At 36.4% G+C, this 16406-nt stretch overlaps 1 non-coding gene across 1 annotated transcript; it reads right to left on the bottom strand.

The window, feature by feature from the left end:
• Nucleotides 1-639: 639 nt before the first annotated feature.
• LOC118344918 lies at nt 640-730 on the bottom strand. The gene has a single exon (XR_004798648.1). It is a non-coding gene; the product is annotated as a small nucleolar RNA snoR118 (small nucleolar RNA).
• Nucleotides 731-16406: the final 15676 nt, after the last annotated feature.

The following is a 16406-nucleotide window of genomic DNA, read 5'->3' as shown; positions in this document are numbered from 1 at the left end:
TTTCAATGAAGAAAACTCAAAACCCAATACATATATAGATAATTCACATCCGGAAAAAATAAAAGAAAAAATAAATAAAAAAGAGGACTTTGTAAGGTGTGTGTACTTATGGGACAGATCAAACTTCCCCAATTTGTAAGAAGTAAGAAGAGGAAAGGTGGGAGTTTCAACGGCCATTTTTAATGGCATATTCTTTTTTGGCTCGTGTGCTTCTATGTTGCTTTCCAATCCAGTTTATGCTTTCAGAGAGAAAAGAAAGGGTATTTAGACGAGCAGGAAAATACCCACAAAATGACTCACAATCCCAGACGAACATGGCAAACCAGATCAATGTGGGTATCAATGAACCAAATCAGACTGGTAGGAAGATGAAGAGTTAACATGAACACGAACACGATCAAACGAAAACCCACATGAAATCTAGCTGAAACCTCTCTGAAAGTTAACAAGCTCTGTTTCAGTGTAAAAGTTTCTTTCTTATTCTTCAATGAAAGGATAGCAAACAACGTGCAGATGAAATTTAACCTTTTGTTTTTTTTAGCTGATGTGGCATCAGCGACTTTCCACAGTTTGAGCTCAGGGACTGTACGTAGAAGAATTATATCCCATATAATCCAATGCTGCCTGAACAAAGGGACAACATCGGATATAGCTTTCTAGGGTTGCATTGTCCATCAATAAAACAACTGATAATCAACTACTTAGAGCCCACTGCATATTCATCATCTTCATGGATAATCAACTCGACATTATCCTTTATATACCAACATAGAAAATGATTGGATAACAAGAATAATAAGTAAGCCACCAGTCGACCCAAAACTAGGATTGCAGTTAAAAAAAAAGTCATTAATTGGAAAGCATATGCAGAGATATAAAAACAAAAGGGGATTTGGCAAGGTGTTATTCACTGTGACTGGGAAATGGTACTAAGGCAAAGTGACTCAACTCCCTTGCACAAGACTATGCCTATTATATACTCCACAATAAGAATGGAAGGAAACACACTCAATCTATGGGCTATCAAATCAAAGGCATCCAAATAAGAGGCATATTTGAATACATATAGCACATACAGAGATATATAACATCCGAATAAGAGGAAACACCCTCATTGCCTGCTGTAATCCAACACTTCCTGCTATAATATATAACACCCAAAATATAATCCAACATATGGTATTGCTTCACAACATGTTTCATCACGTGAACCAAAAATATATAACACCCAAAATATAAAGTTTTATTAGTACAACATTCACATATAGTTGTTGCCCACAGTCACAAACACCTATATTTAAAGTCCAAAATAACAAAAAGTCACAAAATAGCATAGACAATAGTTGTTGCTCAGCCACATGTATTTAAACCAAATGTGGCTACCCAGCTACTAAAACCAATTGTAAAGTGTTTAACTACAATATTAAGTGGATAAGCACAATCCTAAAACATTACACCAACAAAAAGCTACACATCTTCAAAAGGTTGAGATGAAAATGGAGATGAAAATTGCTTCCTTGAATCCTTAAAAATCTCTTTTTGAAGATTCAATAAATACTCTTGCTGCATTCCATTAATGGTAGCAAGATCCATCTTTATTATCTCTATATCGATCTTCATTTTCTCTATATTGTTCTTCCTATTTTTCTCCACTAGTAATTCAGCCCTATCAGCATTTAAATTGCTGATCGCTTGTCTTCTTTTAGAGATGAAGATGGCTTTATCATTTCTCATGCTAGTTAAGGCCTCAATAAATTCAGCATCGGCAGATTCTCTAACCTTCCTCTTTCTCTCCCTTCCTTTATCAACCTTGTTGCCTAGAGGTCTCTCAGAAATTACCTCTATGTTGTCATCTATCGTGTCATCTCCTAGTGGAGTTGAATCCGCCATAGCTGGGCGTTTCCCATGTGATTTCCTTCTCATTGACAATATGAACATATGTTACAATCATTTTGGTTGGTGTCTCAATAGACAACAACAATGTTCCATGTTGTAAGTGGTCTTCTCAATCTCTTTATACATGATTTTGACTCTTTCAATCTAAATATACGAAGTAGTGAGAATGTGAGAAGAGAATTTCAGTAACAAATTTTAGAATTGATGCAGTTAGAAACTCATACTTTGTCCTGCTCTGTCGCATCACTTAGATGCAATGATTATATTTAGGCTACAACAACACAAAACTTATTTATGCATTTTTGAATCACCGACCATCGATTGGTCAATGACCTCGTAGAACGATTTGCTATGCTAGGTTTTTATACTCATTGTAATAATCGCTAATTCTCTCCCACATTTATGAAGATTTTTTATTGGTCCCCCGTATAGTATCCATGCTAATGTTTAGCCAAGCCGACACGAGGAGATTGTTCTCCTCTACGGTGAAAGGCACACCTCGTTGTGTTTTCTTCTTAGGTGGCCCTTTTTCACCTTCAATTATGTTGTTTGGAGTACAACATTATCATGCCTGCTAACTACTGGGGTGCTGAGGATACCTTGTTCACCACTTTACAATAGAGTGGTAAATAATAGAGTGGTAAAGAAGGGATCTTCATCAAATATGGTGTTCATTTTTTATTCAAGTATAATTGTACAAAATCAGATCTAGAATCATAAATCCACTGAGTTGTAAAAATAGATTCTATAACATCTAATAAAATTTTTTCTCAAGTTAAGGAATGATTAATAGTAAATAAAGCTTGGTATATCACCCCTCAGGCCCATAAAAATAAAATAAAATAGAAGCTCATAAGAAACTCATCTCTAGGCCCCTGAGATTCTAAATGCTAAATGAAAGTTTTAAAAATCTAATAACATTTTGCAGAAGAATGGTTGCTTTAAAACAAAAATCGTCACTAACCCTTCGGAGTCATTATGAATCCCATAAGTAATTCTCTATTCATTGTTTTCATAAGTAACAAAAATTTCACTAAGAAACTCAAAATGTGTACTCCAAGTTCACAGGTTTCATACAAGAAAAATACCTATCAGTGAGGAAAATATAATAGAAAATTATGTAAAGTTTAACATGGGTTAACATTCCTCCTATTGAAAGGGTTTCAGAGATTTTAGTTTGTTGGCCCCTTTGTTGTTTATATTTTCTTGAGCAAGGAAGCTAAACTGCCAGAAAATCTGTTTCTGCCAAATGCATAACAAGGAAGTTGCATGAACTTTGCTCCCTCCCCCAACCCAACCCAATCCAATCCAAATACAAGAGAGTCCAATGAAGTATTCAATGAAGGCACATAAATACTCTCACAGAAGTCACATGAACTCTGAACTCTCCCCAACCCAATTTAATCCAAATTCAAGAGACTAGTGAGAGAACTATAAAAATTGCAACTAGTCAACTAATTAAAATTACAAAGAACATCTTTATTCATTTGTTTAGGAAAAAGCACATTTACTGATTTTCTTTTAAATCTAGTACTTGGGCAATTTTATTGTTCATCAGATGAATAGCACTTAAGCTACTATTTATTAGCCATTTGATTTCCTTTTCTATCATTCCTACGTAGTATATAGGTGTTTTGAAAGTAGTGCTCATGAATTTGCTAATGACAATCACTCTGAGGGCAAGAATATTACGAAGAAGAAGGAGAAAAAGAGTAAAATCCAGGAGAAAGGGGAAGCTGTGAATATGAATATAACCCCACAGATCAATGAAAAAAACACCTTTATACATCATGAGTTTAGCAACAAGAATGTTAACAATTATTTTTAGTTCTTAGAAGGGATAATTCCCAAAAATCTCAGAAAATTAGCCTTTCCTCCAGGATTTAAGTAGTAAGATTAGTAGGAGTTTGCTACTTTGAGAGTTTGGATCTTCGATTCTTCAACTCTGTCATCATGCACAGGAGAAGGAACACAGTCTTGCATTATGGATTCAGTTGTCTCCAAGAAAACTTCGAAATGAAAAAGAAAAGTAAAGATGAATAAAAACCCTGATCTACAAAATTTCCCGAATAAAACTTGTAAAAGGAAAAGGAAACAATGGAACAACCCATATTGAATGTTTGAGATTGAGTGCTAGGGAAAAAATTTTACCCTGTTGCTAGGATCAAATCTGGACCTCACCGATGGAGATGGAGCTGTAGGAAAGAGCTGATAAAAATTGCTAAGCAGTGGCCGCTGGAGAGAGACATAGTGGCTGCCAGAAAGAGACGTGCCCACAAGATTTCTTGATGGTCTTTCTATGCCTTTTTGCTCTGATTCAAACCCAATACCATATGATGTTCTTGTTGATTGATCTCTAACTTTACCTGCCAAGTCATCTTTTATCCATGTACACTCTAAGCGGCTTTGTTTGTGTAAAGGTAAGGGATAATCGATTATTCTAAAGTAGAGTGCGGGATAGAAACCTGTTGAGGTTGCGTTTGAGACTTCTGGTGGAGCTAAGCCTTCTATGAAGCATTGAAAATAAAGCCCTAATGGAGGAGATGAACCCCTATTGCAGCTATTGGCCACGGTTGGTATCCAGCCCCACCAGTCCCATGAAACTCCTCAGTTGGAACACCTGTGGGCTTGGGAACGCATGGGCTGTTCAAGCTCTTCGAATGTTGGTTCAGTAAGAAGATCTCGATATCTTCTTTCTACATCAAATGAAATTAGTTAAGTGTAAATTGGAAAATCTGAAATTTATATTGAATTCTTATAGTTTTATTGGTGTTGATTGTGATGGTCGAAGTTGTGGTTTGGGTATTTTTTAAAAATCATATATGAATTTGGTTATGTGTGTTAGTGAAGTCTCCACTTCAACTACATCTGAAGATTCTCGCAACTGAAGACTGAGTTTATAGGATAGTTTGGTTTAAATTCAAATACATGTATATATTAAAAGATATCCTCTGTAGCTTAAATTCAAGTACAACTCATACTTTGTAACTGAATTATTTATATAAGTCATATACAATCCTACGATTTTGGTAAGTTAAACCAAAACATTTGCATAAATTCTTTCATAATGTCAGATTTTTTTCTACTAATGCTTTCTCGATCCTAATGGCTTCTGCACCCTCCCTTCATTTTCCCAACATTTCTCAGCTTTGTTCTATTAAACTTGATGGTACCAACTATCTTAGTTGGTTCTCGTTCTTCGTAGCAATGACTTGATAGAAATTGTTGATGGTTTTGATCCATACCCCTCTAAATTTCTTCATGATGCTCTTAACAGTGAATCAACACTAAATCATGTTTATTCTTTATGGAATAAGAAATATCAATTTATTCTCAGCTGGCTTAATGCCACTCTTGCTGAATCTGTGTTTTCCATTGTGTATGGTCTTCACACATCTCGTGAGGTATGGGTTTCCCTCTTGTCTAAATTTGCTTCTTAGTCACGCTTTCAGATTACCCAACTGAAGCGTTAATTGCAATCTCTTGATCAAGGCTCCCTCATGTGCATTGAGTACATTAATTAAGCCAAAACTTTGGTTGCTCAACTTACTGCTATAGGCAAATCTATTGATGATGATGATTTCATCTCTTATATTATTGGTGGTCTTAGTCCGAATTTCAATTTAGGTCCTTCTCTTTTGCCACTTGTGATTCTAAGATTTCCTTCTCTGATTTTCATGTCGAGCTGCTCTCCTTTGAGTTGCTGCTAAACTCTTAACGTCAACAACTTGCACCAGATCCTCACCTTGCCTTCTACAATAAACATCACTCATCACAGTCCAACAAGAAGACCAAGCCTTTCGGTCCTCTGAAGCAGTCATTTCAGCAACATGGTACCCCCCCTCTCGGCATACTATTGCATCAACACTTAGCCAACCTTCTGCACCTCAGTCTCCTTGTCAAATTTGTGGCAAATCTAATCATCAAGCACTTGACTGTTATCATCGCATGGACTATGCGTATCAAGGCCTTCATCCTCCAGCACAACTAGCAACTATGGTTGTGCACTCCAACTCTATGGCTACTGACAACGATCTGTGGTTTGCTGATAGTGGTGCTAATGCACATCTCATTCATGCTGTGGAAAATCTTACACTGCATGAACCATATTCTGGTAATGAGACCATTGTTGTGGGTAATGGTGCAGGTTTGGAAATTAAACACACTGGATCTATTGCTTTTCCATCTTCTTCTCTTCATCTTTCTCGTGTTCTTCATTATCATCAGGCGTCAGTCAATTTACTTTCCATCAATCAATTTTGTAGAGATAACTCATGCTTTTTTGTTTTTACCTCTTTTTTCTTTTTTATTTATTTATTATTATTTTTTTATTTTTTATCAAGGACAATCGAATGGGGCAAACTCTTCTAACCGGAAGGAGTAAAGATGGTCTATCCCATCTACCTCAATAAACTCTCCTACAATAAAACTCAAGTCTGCACCACTTTATTTGGCGTGAAGGCTTCTCTCAATATCTAGCACTCTCGTTTTGGCTATGCCTCTTCTCTGATTGCCTCTCGCATCATCTCCACTCACAATCTTCCTACTCTCGGACATCTCAAGAGCAATGAAGTTTGTGCCTAGTGTCAAATGGGCAAGAGCAAAAGCCTACATTCACTGCCTCCTCTCAAGTTTCCATTTCTCTCCTCCAGCTTATTCACAGTGATGTGTGGTGCTCTCTAGTAGTGTCCTAGGTGGTTTTCAATACTATGTAATTTTCATAGATGACTACTCTCGATACACTAGGATGTACCCACTGTTTAATAAATCTGATGTGTTCCCTTCATTTGTTTAGTTTAAAGTATTAGTTGAAAATTGATTTTCTTGTTCTATTCAACAACTTCAAACTGGCAATGGTGGTGAGTACATCTCTTATCGTTTCGCTCATTCCTTGATCAACATGGCATTCTTCATCGTTCAAGTTGTCCTTACATTGCACAACAAAATGGCCTCGCCGAGACAAAACATAGGCACCTTGTCGAAATGAGCCTTTCCATGCTTGCTCAATCTGGTCTATCCAATAAATTTTGGGTTGAAGGTCTTCTCACATCTGTCTTTCTGATTAATCGCTTGCCTACTCCTACACTAAAGCACTTCTTTACTCATTTCTTTACTTTATTTAATCAACATCCTGACTACACCTCTCTGCGCACAGTCGGTTGTGCTTATTTTCCCATGCTACATCCACATACTTCTCATAGGCTCATGTTTTGCTGCAAACAATGCATCTTTGTTGGTTATGGCATTCAATAAAATGGATATCGACGCCTTGATCCCTTAACTAACAAGGTGTATGTCACTCGTCACGTAGTATTTGATGAACATAAATTTTCAGCCAAATCTTCAACTCCTCTTCTAATCCTCATTCTCCATTTGTTCCATTTCCCTCATTACCTATAGTCTCCACTCCAACTTTAGACTCTATTCCACCACCCAATTCTCCCACCTCTACTGCAGATGTGTCTACCTCTTCCTGTCTTCTCTCTCTATTTCACCATCCAATTCTTCCCAAAATAATTTTTTTGTCCCTTCTCCTCCATCACCTCCTCCATGCACTATTGTCACCCATAGTCAGATTGGTTCTTTATGCTCCCATACCTTTCTTGATTACACCATTTTTTACATGACTAAACACCCTCTTAAAGCACTAAACAGTGTGGTTACTCCCTTTGAATTGACTTGTTATTCACAGTCTTTGGTATCACTTGACTGGCGTGCTGCTATGGGGGCTGAGTTTGATGTGTTAATTTCCAATGACACTTGGACTTTGTGTCCTCGCCCGCTACATCAGAACATTGTTCGCAACAAATGGGTATATAAACTGAAAAGAAAACCCAATGGTTCTATAGAGCTCGCTTAGTTGCCAAGGGATTTGATCAAAAGAGTGGTGTTGATTTTGTTGAGACTTTTAGTCCCGTAATTAAATCCTCTACTATCAGACTTATACTTGCCTTAGCTGTTAACTTTGATTGGTGTATTCGATAGTTGGACGTATCTAATGCTTTTCTTAATAGTTACTTGGATGAAACTGTGTATATGGAACAACCTCTGTTGACACTACTCATCCTAACCATGTGTTTCTTCTTCGTAAAGCTCTTTAAGGCCTCAAACAAGTCCCAAGGGCTTGGTACTAGTGCTTGTCTCAAGCTCTCACTGATCTTGGCTTTCGAATATCAGATGTGGATACATATCTTTTCATCTATATTTCGGGTTCAATTTCTATATATATTTTGGTCTATGTTGATAACATTTTAATTACACGGAACCACCTCGCAACTATTTTTTCATTCATTAATCAGCTTAGGTCTACATTTGCTATGAAGGACCTTGGTGATCTTGGTTATTTTCTTAGCATGCAAGCCCATCAAGATTCGACTGGTCTTCATCTTTGACAATCCAAGTATGTCATCGACTTGTTGCAACGTACTAAAGGATTGGCTACAAACCTTATGCAGCTCCATGTGTTAGTGGCACTAAGCTCTCGACTTCTGAAGGCATTCCACTCTTTGAGGAAGAAAAAAAACATCTATCGATAGTTGGTAGGTGCTCTTCATTACTTTACAATTACTCACTCTGACTTGGTCTTTTCTGTGAACCAGTTATGCCAGTTTATGCATCAACCCATGTCCTCTCACTGGATTGCTCTTAAACGAGTCTTATGTTACCTAAAGGGCAGTGTGGATCATGGCTTGTTTTACCAAAAGGGATCTGTGCACCTACAAGTGTATTGTGACTCCGACTGGGTTGGTGATCCCGATAGCAGGTGCTCAACTACAAGCTTTGGTGTTTTTCTTGTTAACAGTCTTATTGCCTGGAGTGCTAAGAAACTTGTCGCTTGATCTAGCACTGCAGCTGAATATCGAGCTTTATCTATTGCTACTGCTGAAGTCTATTGGCTGAGAATGATTCTTCAAGACCTACACATTCCTCTATATGCCCCTCCTATACTTTGGTGTGACAATATAGATTAGGGGTGATATTCGGTCGGTCCGGACCGGAAAAACCGACCGGACCGACCAATTCGGTCCGGTCCGGATTGGACCGAGAATGGTACCGGTCGGTCTCGGTCCGAATTTTATAGGACCGACTTAATTCGGTCCGATCCACGGTCTATGGGTTTTTCGGACCGGACCGGACCGAATTAAAATTGAAAAAAAAATATATATATTAATTATATAATTCTCATTTAACCTATCACTAACTCACCATTAAATAATTATTAACTAATAGTCTAATACTAATATTCATAATTTTATACTAATACTAATATTTATAATTTTATACTAATATTAATATTTATACTAATAGTCTAGACTTTACTTCTAGTCTTCTATACTCTAATATGGTATATAAAAAAAAATACTAATAGTCTAATATAGAGTAAGAGTCTAAGACTATAGTTATAGTTATACTAATATTATAATATAGTTATAACTTATACTAATCATAGATTCATGATTCATAATAACTAATCACTATAAGCCTATAGTATTAATGTATTATTATATAATATATAGTATTAGTATCACTATATCATTATAATATAAATATTATAATATAGTTATTGAAAAAGCAGTGGTTCTACCAATCACTACACCTAGAGGGGGGTGAATAGGTGTATTCCAATTTTTAGAGTCTTTTCAATAATAGAAACAAATAAACAGTTAATTAATGAACAAGAACAATTAACACAATGATTTTGGTCACGAAGTGGAAACTCATTTGAAGAACTTCTTCAAATTCTAAAACCACTCCGAGTGTAAGGCACCACCTAAAATCCACTATAGAAAAAGTTCATTACAACCAATATAGAAACACTCACAAAACCTTTGTAGTTTCTAAACTTGGCTTGCAACATCACGAGTGACCCACTCGATCTCTACACGCATGTAGTGTCGGAACTCCGACCTTCTATAGCCTTCCACGAGAACCTCTCGATCTCTGCATCAACAGCAGCTCAGGAAACCTTCCGGCCAACAAAACGTCCACTTCAATGGACTTTGAATGAGATTTGATCTTGAGTGTGGTGTGGTGGATTTGTGTTTGACCGAGAGAGATTCACAAGTTGAAGAATAGGTTTCTCTTTTTGGCTCTTGAAACAATTAGGGTTTTTGCTCTCTTTTTCCACTCCACAGAACATAAATGATCTGTTCTATTTATAGTCCCAGCAAGTCACGGCCCTCAAAACATGAATTTTAGGTTGTCTTTGAACATTGGCTCGAGCGAGGTGTCGAGCGAAGGTCGAGCGCACGTTATCTTCTGAAACCGCTCGAGCGAGGTGTAGAGCGAAGGTCGAGCGAACGTCTCTTGATGAGTTCTGCTTGCGCGCAACGTCGAGCGCACATCGAGCGAACCACTCTGGATGGGTTCTGCTCGAGCGCCACGTCAAGCTCACCTCAAGCGAGCCACTCTGCTTGGGTTCCGCTCGAGCGCTGCGTCGAGCGCATATCGAGCGAACCACTCTGGATGGGTTCTGCTCGAGCGCCACATCAAGCTCACCTCGAGCGAGCCACTCTGCTTGGGTTCCGTTCGCGCGCTGCGTCGAGCGCACATCGAGCGAACCACTCTGGATGGGTTCTGCTCGAGCACCACGTCAAGCTCACCTCGAGCGAGCCACTCTGTTTGGGTTCCGCTCGAGCGCTGTGTCGAGCTCACATTGAGCGAACCACTTTGGATGGTTCCGCTCGAGCGCTACGTCGAGCGGCCATCGAGTGAACCTCTCTAGAAGGTTCCACTCGAGCGCCAGTCGAGCCATGTTGAGCACACTTCAATCTTTTTCATGTAACACTGTATCAACATTTGTTACAACTTAACTTTACATAGGTTTTCACAAGAATATGCCAATTAACTAATTTTTCCCTCAACAGTTATAACTTGTACTAATTACTAAATCACTATAACTAATATTAGTATATTACTATTTACTAACAGTCTAATACTAATAATATTATATAGTTATAACTTATACTAATCAAGTAATCATGGATTCATGATTCATAATAACTAATTACTATAAGTCTACAGTATTAATGTATTATTATATAATATATAGTATTAGTATCACTATATCATTATAATATATATTACTATTACTATTAGTAATTTAGTATTGGTATAGTCAATAGTTATTTAGTATAATATAAGTATTATATAATATATTATACTAAGTAGTAAGTACCAAGTTACCAACTATATAACTATTATAAGTTATAATAACTTTACTCATATAAGAGTTATAGTATAACAGTATTAATAATTTCATAGCATATTATAAAAGTTATAGTATCATAGCATAATATTTGTATAATAGTATATTATTAATATCACTATAAGTTATAAGTTATAACTATATATACCTAATAGGCTAATAGCCTAATACAATGATTTATTCATCATATAATGATATACAAAATACAATGATTTGTTAATCACATTACAAATTTACATATACAAAATGTAAAAACTTAAAAGTTTAATAGATGAAAGAATTTATTATTATTCTTATTAGAATAATATAGCAATTAACATTTAACATCATAAATATAATTATTATTAATTATTTTTTAAAGAGTTAATTAAATAATCCACATTAAGTAGTTTATTTAATTTTAATTTTACTAATTTAAATAATTTTTTAAATTAATTTATGTGCTAAAAAGATAAAAGAATCACAAATTTATCAAAATGGCACCCAAGCGGTGCCGTTTTGGTCATTGCAGGCGAAAACAATAACTGGGTTGCGCGAAATGGCGTCGTTTCGCGCAACCCAGTTATTTTTTTTCAACTTAACTTCCCTAAAACGACGCCGTTTGGGGTCCAAATTGGACCCAAACGACGCCGTTTCAGGGAATATAACTCCAGCTGCTTGCGTATTGCGTTCGTCTTCCCCAGAAACCCCGTCCACTTTCTTTTTCCCCAATTCCCATCCCGCAGCCCAGCTCCCGCAAACCCCAAGCGCCCTCCCGCAGCCCCGCCGTCCCGCCAACCGTAAGCGCCGTGAATCGCGATCCACCCTCCATCTTAGCACTGCAGTAGGCCCCGATTGCCTAGTTGGTACTCTCTCTCTCTCTCTCTCTCTCTATCTATCTCTCCCAGAACTTAAATTCATTTCCTTGTAAAATTTGTGATAAAAATGGTTTTGTTTTGCTCTAGCCTCTAGGGAACATCTGCTTGGTTACTTGGTAGAAACTAGAAATAGAATGGTAGTTGATGCTCTACACGGTACATTCGTTACATATTGTCTACATTTTCTAGGACTTCCCATCTATTTAAAACTGTTTTTGCAGTAGAAAAAATGCTAATATTTCATACAAGAGTTATCAATTCTCTCACATTGTTTAAAGATTAACTATAACACAAACTCTTACATTGTTAATCTGTTAATCTGTTAGCCTGCCACTCTATGTCATACAAGAGTTATCCTATACTTTATAATATTACTTCATTTACAATTTAAATATTAATGGGATTTAGTCTATCAATTCTCAAATAATTCATTTCTTCTAAAAAAAAAACATTACTCGTTAGGCTATCCATGCATTGCAATTTCATCATGTTCTCATCTTATATACCGAGGTGATAAAATAAATTATTGATGGATAATGTTAAATCATAAAAATAAGTTGAAAGTAAAATACAATAAAATATTGGGTTTAAGTTTTATATTGGGTGTTATAACTCAATTGAATATATGTTTAAGTTTATTTTATTTTATTGGTTGAAACTTGAAACTGTCCATTGTTTATTGAACCTCCTTAACTATTAATATTTGTTTTCTAATTATTTTGTCATTTTGTTCTTTTTATAGATGGAGTCTTCTACAAATGATGTGCAAGAGTCAACACCAAACATGCATCCACCCCCACCCCCACCCCCATGCCCACGCCCACGCCCACCCCCATCCAATGTAAGTGATCAATCAGTTGGTGGGTCACAAGGAGGTAGAGTTAGGTCTTTTGTTTGGGATCATTTTACAAAAATACCAAAAGGTGATCCAAGTAAACCTAGGGCTGCATATAATTATTGTGGTGCTTCGTATGCATGTGATACGAAGACCAATGGTACGAAAAACATGAAGTATCATATTGAGCATCAATGTAAGAAATGTCCGTTTAAGAAGACGGATAAATCCCAGACCACTCTAGGTTGGAAGGTGGATGGAGGAAGTGGAAGTGGTAGTGGAAGTGGGGGACTTGTGTCTATTGCATTTAGTGTTGAGGCTTGCCGACAAGCCTTAGCAGAGATGATTATTCTTGATGAATTGCCTTTTAGGCATGCTGAAGGGGAGGGTTTTAGGAAGTTTATGCTTGTGGTTTGCCCTAAGTGGGTAGGGATTCCATCTCGTATGACGGTTGCCAATGATTATTTTAATTTGTTTTTTAAGGAAAAACAAAAGTTGAGAAATGCTCTTCGAGGGCAGCGAGTTTCCCTCACTACGGATACATGGACATCCGTGCAAAACCTAAACTATATGTGTCTCACAGCACATTTTATTGATGATGATTGGAAGTTACACAAGATGATTCTTTCATTTTGTTTGGTTGAAAATCACAAGGGTGATACCCTTGGTAAGGGTATAGAGATGTGCTTGCATGATTGGGGGCGACAAAAAATACTTGCACTCACACTTAATAATGCAAGTTCTAATAATGAGGTTGTTTCTTATTTGAAAAAAAAAAACAAAGTATAGGAGAGAGACGATCTTGGAACATGAATTCTTGCATGTTCGATGTTGTGTCCATATTTTGAACTTAATTGTTCGTGAGGGGTTAAAAGAGTATGATGAGTCTATTGCGAAAGTGAGAGGTGTTGTGAAGTATGTTAAATCCTCCCCTCAAAGGTGGAGTACATTTAAGAAATGTGTGGAGTTGGAAGATATTTAATCTAAGGGCCTAGTTTGCCTAGATGTACCGACTAGGTGGAATTCCACCTATCTTATGTTGGAGAGGGCTTCAAAATTTAAAAGGGCTTTTGGTCAGTTGGAGGAGGAAGTTCGTGCTTCCTTAGTAGTATTGGAGATGACGATGATGACGATGTCGATGATGAAAATGTGGACCATGTGGTGAATAAGAGAAAGTCAAAGAAGTTAGGGCCTCCCAATGCATCTGATTGGGCGAAGGTTCAGTTGTTTGTGAGGTTTCTTCAATTATTCCATGATGCAACTTTAAAATTCTCTGGGGGTGAATATGTAACTTGTAATATTTTTTTCCCGGAGTTGGTTATTATTAAAGATGCCATTAACATGGAGTGTGAAGAACGAAACCCCGTGATGGGATCAATGGCCACAAATATGAAGATAAAGTTTGACAAGTATTGGGAGAACTTGGAAAATCAGAATATGTTGCTATATGTTGGTGTTCTTCTTGATCCTCGTTACAAGATGCGATATCTTGACTTTGGGTTGGGAAAAATGTATGCACATGATCATACAAAAAAAATTGATTTCAGTTGGAAGGTGAAAAATGCATTTATCCGCATGTATGAGGCATACAAGGAAAATGAAGAAGGGCATTCTCCTCAGCGCACAAGTTTCCAAAATGAAGATGTAGCTCCTTCAGTTGACAAGGCGGCGAGTAGAAAGGCAAATTTGATGGCCGAATTTAAGCAACAATTGTAGTCTGAAAACAGTTTGGAAAGTAAGTCAGAGGTTGATAGATATCTAGCTGAAAAATGTGAGGATGAAGATGATAGTTTTAACCTTCTAATTTGGTGGAAGGTGAATTCAACTAGATATCGCGTACTTTCAAAAATTGCACGTGATGTACTTGCAATACCGGTATCTACTGTGGCCTCTGAATCTACATTTAGCACTACGGGTCGTGTACTTGACCATTTTCGAAGTAGTTTAAATCCAATGAGTGTTGAGGGTCTCATATGTGCACAAAACTGACTTCGTTCTTCTTCTAGTCCAATAAGCCTTAGGACTTTAATGGATGAAGTGAAGGAATTTGAGAAGCAGCTGGATGTGGGTACGTAATAAAATTACCTTTGATATCTTTTGTGGTTTATTTTGTTTTATCTTCTATGTTATTATTGTTATGTAACTTTATTTCACTTGTTTTGTTTAAAATTTTTATGGATAGAACTTGTTGGGGATTTGAACTTTGCTGATTCTGTGGAGGCGTCAAATTCAATGTCTATTGGCCCTACTTCTACACCCAATGTTGATTAAAGACTAAAGATGTGAGGTAAGCTAGGCTCTTAAATTATTTCCTGATCTTCATGTGGTATTTTATCAGATTTTAACTACTTTAAATTAATAAGTGGAAACAAAAAAGATGATAGAGTTTCAAGTTCTTCATTTGATCAGTTCCTTCAATTGATTTGATAATATTAGTTGTAGTAGTCGGTCCTTAATCTTTAATAGCCCTATTCATAATGATGGAATAAAAAAATTTCAATTTTTTGCCATATAAATGACTTATTTCTGGACATGATTGATTCAGAAAACTTTGCTCATTCCACATGGATCTCATTTTTGTTGCGTGTAAATTTGTATTCAGTATGTGGATATGACATATTGTAACGAACCTTTAGACAATTGTTGAGTTGATTGTCAGACTTCTATTGTCCTTAGTTGTAATCACATGTGCAGGTTTTATTTCCTTGTTCTATAATTTATAAAGTCATAACTATCGTAAGTATTTAAAAAAATACTTACGACTGCTTTATAATTATTTTATAATTTCATATTAAATGAAGGGTAATTTTATAAAATTAAAATTTATTATAATGAAGTGACATGCAGCTTCCATATATTGGCTGATTAAGATTGAAAATTTGTAACATGCTGCTTCCATATAATCTTAAAGCATCTCTTTCAGCCTTGCACCCTAGTGAGCGGAATACATGTGCTGAACTTGAAGTTGCAAACAAGTGTCTTGAGGAAAGCTATTGTACTATCAGGAAGATATTATCCTTTATGGCTTTGTAAATTACCCATTATATGTTAAGTACTTAAGTTGTTAAGTTTTAGATTATAATTTGTAATTTGTAATTTGTAATAACTTTTGGATTTTTTTTTTTTTTTTTTGGATTTTTTTAGTTTTTTATATAGAATAGTTTTTTTTTTTTCATTGTATTTTTCAAGATCAAGCTTTTTTTAGTAGTAGTTTTAGCTAAAAAATATGTACAAAATTTGAAGTGGGCCGAAAAAAATTGAAATTGGGCAAAAAAAAAATCAGATTTAGATGGGCTGAATGGTCCATTTTAGGCATGTCTAGACCGACTAGACCGGACCGGTCCTATATGTGACTCGGTCCGGTCTAGGGTGGACAATTCTTGGACCAAATAGGTCCTGTCCGGTCCACAAAATGGCCCAAGACCGAACCGGACCGGACCGAACTCAGCCCTAATATAAATGCTCTTTCATTAGCTTCTAATCCAGTTTGTCATGCACTTACGAAACACATTGAAATTGATTATCATTTTATACGTGAAAAAGGTTCTTAATAAATATATTGTCATCAAATATATCTCCACCAATGATCAGCAAGCTGGCATTTTTACTA

Source organism: Juglans regia, chromosome 16 (genome assembly GCF_001411555.2).
Source record: "Juglans regia cultivar Chandler chromosome 16, Walnut 2.0, whole genome shotgun sequence".
Classification (NCBI taxonomy): Eukaryota; Viridiplantae; Streptophyta; class Magnoliopsida; order Fagales; family Juglandaceae; genus Juglans; species Juglans regia.
Note: the sequence above shows the minus strand (reverse complement) of the source record. Positions and strands in the feature narration are given on the sequence as shown.